General features: G+C 33.3%; 1 long non-coding RNA gene across 1 annotated transcript; it reads left to right on the top strand.

Annotated features, from left to right (window-relative positions):
• Positions 1–1152: 1152 nt before the first annotated feature.
• Positions 1153–9859, top strand: LOC127726266 (uncharacterized). The gene is made up of 2 exons (XR_007993463.1): positions 1153–1214; positions 9613–9859. It is a non-coding gene; the product is annotated as an uncharacterized LOC127726266 (long non-coding RNA).
• The last annotated feature ends 866 nt before the right edge of the window (positions 9860–10725 follow it).

Genomic DNA, 10725 nt, shown 5'->3' with positions numbered 1-10725 from the left:
GTTACTTGTTCGTCCAAACTTCGGTTATTTCCGTGGTACAATAAAATTTAAATAAACTACACAAATTACCAAAATTTGTTTATTCTTGTTTTTGTAAACAAATAAAATTATGTCGTATTTAACTTCGAACATCTGTTCTGTCCCGTTTTTTTCAAGTGCTCGATTAAAACAAGAATCTGGCAATCTGTGGTAACGTATCGACAATTTGGTTTGTGACGTTGCGTCAGCATCATTTTACTTTCGATTTTGCTTTGGCTTAAATTTCCGAATAAAAAGTAAAATAACAAAAATACCAAACTCCAAGGAAAATTCAAAACGGTAAGTCCCTTATGAAATGGCAAAATCAAAAGCCCAAACACATCAAACAAATGAAAAACAACTGTCATATTCCTGACTTGGTACAGCCATTTCCTTATGTAGAAAATGGTGGATTAAACCTGGATTTATAGCTAGCTAAACCTCTCACTTGTTTGAAAGTGGCTTAAAATTCCATTATATTGACAACAAAACAAATAGACATAATAGGTAAAAATTCCAAAAATAGGGATACAGCAGTCAACATTGTGTTATAATCTTAATCACTATAAAAACAAACAAATATAAAGTATTCCTCTTTAGCTATTCGGAAGGATTTATTTTAATAAAGATTTTAAAACATGGGAATATACGGAATTTTTCCATTCCGCATCGGTCAAAATGTTCACTGCAGGGTCCCTTATATGGTGTTTGGGCGTTTTGACACTTTCAAAAAGGGCATCTTCTGTTTGAACTATATAATTTTCTTTACACGTTTGGTATGTTGCGCAATATAACAGATTGCGAGTTTTACAGTTCATGCGTGCATTTTCTGAACGACTAAAGGAACTGATTCCTTAAAAAAATTAACAACCGTAAATAACCGCCGAATTTGAAAAGGCTACTTTCCAAGGCTAATCTTACATCTAAAGGAGAAAATGAGGAGATCGTCAGTGTGGACCATATGATTATTTTGACGAAGGTGACTGTGACATCTAAATTAGTAGAAACAAATAAAGTAAACTTATTTAGTTAACAATAATATATATCATCTAGAAATTATTTTAAGTATCATTTCCGTAAAATTTTAATATTTCTTCCGTAAACATTTTTTGTACCCTAAAATATCTTCCCGGATTGAAGAAGAAATTATCATACCGGCTTTGACAGTGTTAACGTGTTTTATAAGCTATTCACAGGTATGTCTAAACTTTTTTTTACAGTTTGTTCGTATTTGTTGTATCACTGTCCCAGGAGGTGGAGGGTTGAGCGCTTATAAACATGTTAACGGTATATAGATATAAGAAGATGTGGTATGAGTGCCAATGAGACAACTCTCCATCCAAGTCACAATTTGTAAAAGAAAACCATTATACCTCGATACAATATTTAAATGTCTGTCCAAAGTCGAGAGCCTGTAATTCAGTGGTTGTTGGTGATTGCTGTCCGTCATATTTATTTTCGTTTATTGTTTTGTCATAAAGCAGGCTGCTGGTTTTTTTCTTCTGTGAATTGTTTCACATCTTGTCATGTCGAGGTCTTTTATAGCCGACTATACGGTATGGGTTTTGCTCTTTATACTCTTTAACTTTTTATCATAAAAGTCCATTTTTCTAAATACGATTAACGTTTACTGATTATGACAAAGGAGACGGCCATAGACTAGTGGGCATTGGTCTCTGTCTAATCCCACCCAGATGCCATTAAAGTAATCACGTTGTCCTCTTGCAACATATGCTCTTTATATCAAAATTTCGTCTTCATTGTCCTTGTCGAGAAACTGCACCGACAAGGGATTAATAATATTAATGGCTGTCATATTTAGAATGGAACAATAAACGAAACTGGATATGTCATTGTAAGACCAACTTTGAGATCAAATAGTAAAATATCACCATACATCGCTTTCAAGAATGTTTTTTCATAAGTCACCATGTATCCCATTTAGGCCACAGAAAAAAGTTTTTGAATAAAGACCATTTATCCTTGGACATGTTGGAAGCTACTAGTATTCAGATAAATATGAAAAAACCAGTGTAAATCTATTGGTACATGTCAAGGACATAATGGATTTGAGAAATGTATATTTTGAGGTAAGAACAGAAAAAAAACCAGTTCAGTTGGTTTCACATTTCAATTGTCAAATTGATCCCATAGTTATGGATTTCATTTTTATTATTACAACCGCTACTATACATTGAATCTAGTCTTACTTTTCGGTTTTGTTCTTTACACTTTGCTAAAAAAAAATTGAATTTTATTTTTTTATTTCTTCTGTCTTTGAGAAAAGTAGAGATCAAGAATATCTACTTAAAAGAAAGAAGCAATTTTAGAAAAGTTAAATCCAAAATATTAAGCAAACAATATAAAATATTTTACAGATCCAAAATATTCTTTGCAATTTGCATGATTTCCGCTAAAACAAAAACAAATATTTTTAATTGCTGACTGTGCTAAGTTTGCACAATTTTGTTCTGTACCAATTTTGTGAATGTGCAATAACTCGAGCCTCAATCTTCCAATCTTTGCACAACAAAATCTGTCATTATCTAGTGGTAATTTAGAAAAAAATCACATTTTTTATTCTTTTGAACAGTGCGCATTCGATGTACAAAACCTTGATAGTTCCAAATGGAGTTGTTACTTTGACAACGTTACTCAATTGGGCGCTTGATTTACTGGTCCTTGATTTTACTTTAAAGATTTTAAGGTCATTAATGTTTTGCAAGTATCTTTTCTGCAAGCTTGCCTTATTTGGAATAAATTGTTTCTTCAGAATTGTAGGTGTTCTTACATTTTCCCATTTCGCTACGACTACAGTTACTGTTCTTATTGCAAAGTACGTATGCAGTTGACATATTCAATGGTATTTTTTCAAACAGTGGGCTAAACGATTGTTTCAGCCTCATGTTCGGCTTGGTTCTCCTATTGTTATAAGCTTTGCCAGTCTCTACACGTACTCCATTTTCTGTACAGAGACATGCAGATAATGGATTCTTGCACAAATCTGATTTTCTGTCACTGCCTCTTCATTCATTTCAATTATTTGATCATTATATTTTGAAATATTAGCTGCAAACTTGGCATCCTAATATTCAAACATGCTAGGGTCATTTGAAAATATATTCCTCCCATTTTCGTTTTCAATTCAGCCAGTGCCATTGCGTCGTGGAGGTAGCCGGCATCTTGTCCTCTGCTCTCTTTTTGCCAGCCTGTGAAAACTTTACAAAACAAAGTAACGACATGTAGAGAATATGCCCATACGCCTTGAGATAACAATATCTACCTTGAATGTGTTCCTGGGCCTGATTGGTATGCACTTTTTAATAAAATCCAGCTTTGAAAAGTTACAATTATGTTTTCTGAAGAGTCCTCTTTTTCTTCTGTTCACTTTCTCGAATGCAATAACGTGTTCGTGTGTGTCGGCACTGTATTCTCTGCTCCGTCATACTGTGCTACTGCAGCTGTGTAAATGTCTATTTCAGGTCGACTGACTCTGACTGTGATTCAATCATTTGGAAGCTCCGCTTCAGTATCTGGTTAAAACTCCAAATCGATATTCCAAGGTGTGTAACCTTTGTTAAATTTATTGTTTCTTCTTGAAAGTTTTCATCTGCGGTCGTTTTGACATATTTTTTTTGCATTTTTAACTATTTATTCTATTTTATATTTATAAGGTCTTTTTTTATGAAATTATCTAGTGCAAATGAAACTATTTGATATATTTATTTTACTTTCTTCGTTGTTCTGTGTGGAATTAAAAGGTTTGATTATCTCCCCCTTGACCACAAATAAAATCTATGGTAAGGTGTGTATTTCTTATTTTATTATGATTATTGATAAACATATAGACAAAAGTTGAAAAGCTTTCTTTTAATTTCTTTTAAAACGATTCCAAATTCTATGTTATGTCCTTAGATGTAACCTGCCGTTCCCGAAGTTCTTTTTCACCAAATTCTAATGTGAGGATTCAGTCTTTTTCAAAACTTTTAATTGACAAATTGTTCGTTATATTCTTGAAGTATAGATTCTAGTACTGACGTTGTTTATCATATTAGTAATGTGTAATATTGTTCTTTATATTTGACTTTGTATATCTTAAAACTTTATACTGTTTAGTCCATTTTTGGTAATATACTTTTGTGTGGCTCTGTATTAATACATCCCGTCATTGTGTTATTTTACTATGGTCATTTTTGTATTCTCGTCTTTCATTATTGCTTATGTACTTTGTCTATATGCCATTTCATTTTTGTTGTTGAAATATTTATTTGTTTTTATAGTGATTAAGATTATAACACAATGTTGCCTGCTGTACCCCACTTTTTGACATTTTTACGTATTACGTCTGTTTGTTTTGCTTACACATTGTTGTCAATATAATGGAATTCTATGCGACTGTCATACAAGTGAGATTTTTAGCTAGCTATAAAACCAGATTAAATCCGCCATTTCCTACATAACGAAAAAACCTGTTCCAAGTCAGGAAAATGACAGTTGTTTTCCATTCGTTTGATGTGTTTGATCTTTTGATTTTGCAATTTGTTAAAGGACTTTCCGTGTTGAATTTTCCTTGGAGTATTTTTGTTATTTTACTTTTTGTATACGCAGCGATCTCGATACTAATTATTTCTTTATTTTAGAAGGTGATACGCTACCTGTGCTCATCCAGCATGTACTAATGTCAATGACAGGGCCACGTTTTTGCCCTTTGAATTCAAAAGTGTTATAAAAGAGGGACGAAAGATACCAGAGGGACAGTCAAACTCATAGATTTAGTATAAACTGACAACGCCATGGCTAAAAATAAAAAGTCAAACAGACAAATAATAGTACAGAAGACACAACAAAGAAAACTAAAGACTAAGCAACACGAACCCCACCAAAAACTGGGGGTGATCTCAGGTGCTCCAGAAGGGTAAGCAGATCCTGCTTTACATGTGGCACCCGTCGTGTTGCTTATAATATTACAAATCCGGTAAATAGTCTAATTCGGTAGGTCACATTCGTGAAAAGGGAAGGATATGTAGTTATGACATAAGGAACATATCCGATATCATCTGTGAAACGGTTATTCCATAACGGTCAACCAACTCGTGATGGCGTCCGTGAAATTTACGAAGGGATGATTTCAACTTCACCATTTGGAACTCTTGGTTTAATAGCTTCCTTGTGAGCAGCAATCCTCTACCAAGTACATCATGATAGGAAATACAAGCCCGGGAATATCGTATCAATTGGGAGATATATACTCCGTATGCAGGCGCTGCTGGAATGTTGCTACATAGAAATGGAAAGTTCACAATTGGGAAGCTAAAATCATCTCTTTTGTCGTAAAGTTTTGTCTTCAACCGACCCTCATTTCTAGATGTAAGTCAAGATACGAGGCAGACTTATCTGTATCTGTAGTATTCTTTATCTTAGTTGGATGGGAAAGATTCGTTCAACATAGTCACCAAATTAAGTGAGAGAACATCATCTATATAGCGGAACGTAAAGTTAAAGGATATTGCTAACTTCATATCTTTCTTCCTAAGAAGTTCCTGTATGAAGTCAGCCTCATAATAATAAAAGAAACAAGTCGGAAAGAAGATGGGCACAATTGGTTCCCATTGGAATTCCGACAGTCTGTTGAAAACACGTCCTCCAAACGTAACAAATATGTTGTCAATCAAGAAATCAAGCATCTTGATAATGTCAGTTTCAGAGAATTTTTTGTTTGAATCAGAGTGATTCTTTACAAAGTAGGATTTATCCCTCCCCAAGACAAGATACTTGTATCTACGTTCGCCTTTCTTTTTAATGAAACAAAGTAATACCAACTCTTTCAATTTGTCTTTTAGTTTGGAATGGGGTTTACTTGTGTAAAGTGTAGAAAAGTCAAATGTTTTAATACTATTGCAAGATGAGAGAGTCTTAGATTGTATGTACTCTAAAAGATCTTTGGAATTTTTTAGTATCCACATCTGATTCACGCCACCTCTAGAATAGGCAGTTTCACAATAACTTTGGAGCCCGGCTTTGATTGCTAATAAAATAAATGTTAATAATTTAGAAAGAGGTTTCGTGGAGCACTTGGAAGACCCAGCAATATGCCGTTGTTTGTGAGGACACTTAAGTAGATTAGGTATCCAATACAGTAATGGAAGATCCAGTTCTTCATCTTTGGTTGAAATTCCAAAGGAATATAGAACAGACCTATGATTATCCAGGCTTTCCTCTTTGGTAAGTGTCGTGAGGGTATATGTCGAGTTTCCAATACCTGTCAATACCTAATTCATTTATCAAGCAATTTATGTAATGATATTTACACACAAAAACGATGTTGTTTGGGACTTTATCTGCGGGGACAACAACATATTTGTCATGGAGGTAGGACAAGTGTTTTGCAACTTTTGGGTCTTTAAAAATTGACGTAGCGTGGGTATTGATAGACCCATTTAGTTTCTTAATTCGGATTTGTATCAACGACCTCACAAAATATCAAATAATATGCTTCAGGTGTTAACAGTTTATCAGATTCCTGGTATGTGTATTTATATTGTTGACTTGTGTATTTCATATTTGCTATCGGCGCTCGAACTTTCTGTATTTTGTGGAAAACTACAAAAACTGACACAATAATCTCGTTAGGTCTTGTCACATATTTTAATTAAAGGATTCTAGGCCTTACAAAAAAGATATTTTGCTACTATTATCTTGTATACAAATGTTAATGTTTAATCCCAATTGCAATTTCTATTCTAAACTGTCCAGATTATATTATCGTAAATGACTCATTTTTTAACAAAACGAGCAGGCTTTTGGTATTCAAGGCTCTTACCAAGCTTTACGTATAAACCATATCTTGTCTCTTACCACAGAGGGTCACGGTTGTTATCTTCTTCATTCCGATCACTCATAGATTTTATGAAAATTAATATTGTTTCCTGCGTTGATTTATGTACCTAGTCTTTTTGGGGCCTTAATAATTCGTTGTTCGGTGTGAACCAAGGCTCCGTGTTGAAGGCCGTACTTTGACCTATAATTGTTTACTTTTTACACATTGTGACTTGGATGGATAGTTGTCTCATTGGCACTCATACCACATCTTCTTAATTTATTACTAGCTGTTTCATACATTATGCATGTATCCCAACGGACGACTTAGGTGTAGAATTTGGTCACAGGTTTTCTCCAATCGGGCAGTAAACTCTATGCTAAAAGTGTGTTGGCTGTAGGGGATGTATAAATACGCAGTCACGCCGGAATGGGGATCTTAAAATCTATATATATGAAAGTTTTTAACGACCTTGATTGGCTATACAGCCCTTGAACGGTCGGTAAATCTTAAATCTGATGGAGAGAGCCACGCTTTATGCATGTATACCTGTTTGAAGGGTACGTAGGTGCACAGTTTCTTTTTCCTATCCAACATACCTCTGTTCTAGTTGCATTCAAATTTTCCGCCCTTCATCCCGTTTGAACCATTTGCAGAACATACATATTAGCAAAAATCATGAAGAATAATAATCACGTCCGTGGAGTCTTGCATTCCAGGACAAGAGGATCTCCCAATGCTATTTTGTTGGTGATATTTATGTGGAAACTATTCAAGTTGTCTTATTCGCGTATTTCCACAATTCAATTTATGTACTCGTCTGGCCTGAATGTTTTGCGTTTTTGGCTACATTTCTGGAACATTTTATAGCTAATGAAAGCATCAATGTTCAGCAAAATAAGATCTACAAATAAGCCAACTCAACCTTAATTGCTGATTGGCTTCTTATGTGATTAATTGCACCTAAAAGATGATTTTTGACCGATTTAGAGGATTTTTTGTTTTGGCAATTATCATGAAAATTATAATAGATGACAAACTGTACACAGCAAAAAATTATCAGTACAACAAATTCTACATATAAATAAAAATGACCGAAATGTTCGATCGAATTCATATAAAGAGTTTATTGCCTTAAAAACAATTTTACCCATTTTTGAGATTTTGCTATTTAGAGACTACAATGGCCAGAGAGACACAGTAGGCATAAAAAATTATCAGCAAACTAAGATCTACAAATAGGTCATAATAACTGAAATTGCCGATCGGCTCCTGTTAAGAGTTAATGCCCTTAATTTATGATTTATTTGCACTTTTGCTGTTTATTTTTGTGCGTTTTGGCTATTACATTGAGAACCGTAATAGAAGATGGAAACTGTAAACAGCATAATTATAATCCAGACAAGTCTACAAGGATGGAAGTGATGGAAATCGTCCATTACCCCACATATGGGTTAATCTCCTTGAATTCCTTTACAATTTTTTAAAATCTTCCATTGGTATTGGATCAAACGTGGTCAAAATTTTAATTGTTTATAAAAGATGACTGCCACTGTTGCCAATTATTTCAATGTTTTGTTTCTAATGCAGAAAATTTCACTCTATTGTAGATTGGGTATAAAAATGTTGAGATTTTTTCAGTCCTTGACAAAGTGAGTCATATGTTAAACTGAACGGGATGTATAAATGCTCAGTCACGTCATTCATGATTAGGATCGTTAAATCAACGACGCGTAGATGCTATTGGAGAATGCAATTAGTTTTGCTGATAGTTGGTTTGTTCCACGATTAATCGGTTGATGTTTTCGTATTTTGCTCATGTTGATAAATAATTTGTAAGTTTAATGTATATAATCAATTTTACATCACATTACGTTTGAAAATATACACTTTCGAAAAAAAAAAATCATTAATATTTTTCTCACATTTAGGTACTTATTACTCAAATATCACATAAATCTAATGAGGAACAAATAAAAAAACCAACTACATGTCTGCTTACTCCATTGTGAATAAATAAGTCTGAAGTTTAAATGTTTCATAAAACACAAGAAAGTATATACAATAAGTCAAAAATGGACTGGACAACAATGATATGATATGATATATTTGAATGTTAATATTTTGACTGGTGTTATTAGGTTTTGTCGCAGAAATGTGTGCCTTGTATGACGAAGTCAGTAGTTCTAAGGTAGATTTGTTGAATGCCTTTTTATATAGACGACTTGACTTCAATATGCAAGAAATGCTATCCAATGAACGTTTATCAAATATTGCAGTAGCCAACGTTACAAATAGCAACAGCAACTTAATGAAAAACTGGTTTTAAAAAGATTGCTATTACAGAGTCGTTCGGATATATAAAGAAGTTATACTTCCAGTTGAAACGTTAAGCAACCAACAATCAATCATACTTCCAGCTGAAATCTCAAATGGTAAGGTACGAAATATTCCCTTACAATATAGAATACAAACATCCCTCGTAATATTGTTAAAAGAGTAAATCAAAAAGACCGAACTCAAATGCAAATTCAAAAAGGGAAAGTCCGTAAAACAGGCAAAATCAAACGCTATCAATCAATGGAACAAATGAAAACAACTGCCATACTCCTGACTTTGTACAGGCATTTTCCGATGAAAACAGATCAAAAAGATATAGCCAATGTGGACTCTTTATCCCAATGCTTACAAGGAAAAGCCTGACGACTTCGACCATTTTTATTTATCTATAGATCTTATTCATGGTCATGTTATTACTTTCGTTCTTTCTACTCCAGGTTCAACAAAACAAATACAATTGATAAGAATAGTCATTGAAAGAAGCAACAACGACATCTTCTAAATACTGACAGACTCTTGACTAGAGAGGTAGAGAGGACAAAAAAAAAAGAATCTGGCTGGTTTTGTCTTGTTTGTAGATCATTTCTTGCCGTTCACTTTTATAAGTTAAACCAAGCTATTATATAGTTCATGATAATAGCAAAAAAAAAAAAAAAAAAAAAAAAAACACAGCAAAAATAAAAATGATTAAGAGACAAATGACTATTGCGGTCTTGTTGACTTATTTATCTTATTGAGCTCACCATTGCTGCTATTTACAGTAGGCTTCATTTACATTAATTTCCGCAAAAAAAAGATAAAAATTTGTCAAAATATCGCAACCAAGGCAATTACTAACTTAGAAGTTGGTCATGTAGACACATTTGTAGATCTTATATAGTTTTTAGCACACACAAAAAACGCATACAGTGGTTAAGAATCGTCATCAAAGGACAGTAACTCGTATAAGGAGTCGACTGACCATTTTGACAATGTTGAATTGTGTGTAGATCTTTTATTGCTAATTCTAGTTTTCAAGAACAGCTGAATTTCAAGATACTAGACGGTTATTACTTCTATGCTCACCAAAGGATTTTCAGTTATTTTAAAACATGCGACCACAATTTTACTGATCGACATTTTACGTCACCTTTAAATCAGTTGATAGGATAAGGTATGCAGTTCATGTGTCAAAATATCTACATATATTCAGATAATGTTAAAGTTCAAAATGTGAAAAAATAAAACTTTATGAAAAATTTCCAGCAGTTTATGTAAACGTTAAATGTTGTAACATTTAATATAACTGTGTGTTTTCATTAGTAGACTCCTATTGTAAGCTGAAATCACTATAAGTTACCGGTAAGTACTATGTACTGTGCATAATTGTACAATCAATTAACGTAGTAGGGTGAACTTAGTATAAGATGGAAAATACATGCATTTATTTATTGTATCTTCGGTGAAACATGTGTTACTGATTTATACACTATAAGCGTCACATAATATCTTGACAGATGCATGTTATATGTGTGAATATTTTTATCGTTATCAATATGTAATTTATTTTT

This window comes from Mytilus californianus, unplaced genomic scaffold, assembly GCF_021869535.1.
Source record: "Mytilus californianus isolate M0D057914Y unplaced genomic scaffold, xbMytCali1.0.p SCAF_1, whole genome shotgun sequence".
NCBI classification, from domain to species: domain Eukaryota; kingdom Metazoa; phylum Mollusca; class Bivalvia; order Mytilida; family Mytilidae; genus Mytilus; species Mytilus californianus.
The sequence above is the reverse complement of the archived record's forward strand: the minus strand, read 5'-3'. Positions and strand labels throughout refer to the sequence as shown.